The sequence below is a fragment of the Eimeria mitis genome, genomic scaffold (genome assembly GCF_000499745.2).
Source record: "Eimeria mitis Houghton genomic scaffold, Emh_scaff2233, whole genome shotgun sequence".
NCBI lineage: Eukaryota > Apicomplexa > Conoidasida > Eucoccidiorida > Eimeriidae > Eimeria > Eimeria mitis.
Genome location: NW_013570560.1, coordinates 7450 through 7915, shown reverse-complemented (window position 1 = coordinate 7915; position 466 = coordinate 7450).

Genomic DNA, 466 nt, shown 5'->3' with positions numbered 1-466 from the left:
GCCGCTGAAATTTATCGAGGTGAGGATACACTGCAGCAGAAGAAACAAAAACAAAAAAAAACAAAAAAAAAACAAATAAAACAAAAAATAAATTATATATTATAAATATTAAATATTAAATAATAAATGCTGATGCTGCGGTTGCTACTGCTCCTGTTTATGCTGCTGATGCTCCTCTTGCTGCTGCTGCTGCTGCTGCTGCTGCTGCAGCAGGAATAAGAAGCAGCAGCTCGAGAGGGCACAAAACCACCAGGCATCATAAACCCTAAACCCTAAACCCTAAACTAATGCAACAACAGACGAACATAAAACAGAGGCAGGCACATTAGGGTTTAGGGTTTAGGGTTTAGGGTTTAGGGTTTATTGTTCTGACCCATATTGCGGATATCCTGAACCGCTTCATCGAATTCTTTGCGGGCTTCTCGCGCTGCAGTCTGTTCTTGTTGTCTGCTGCTGCTGCTGCTGT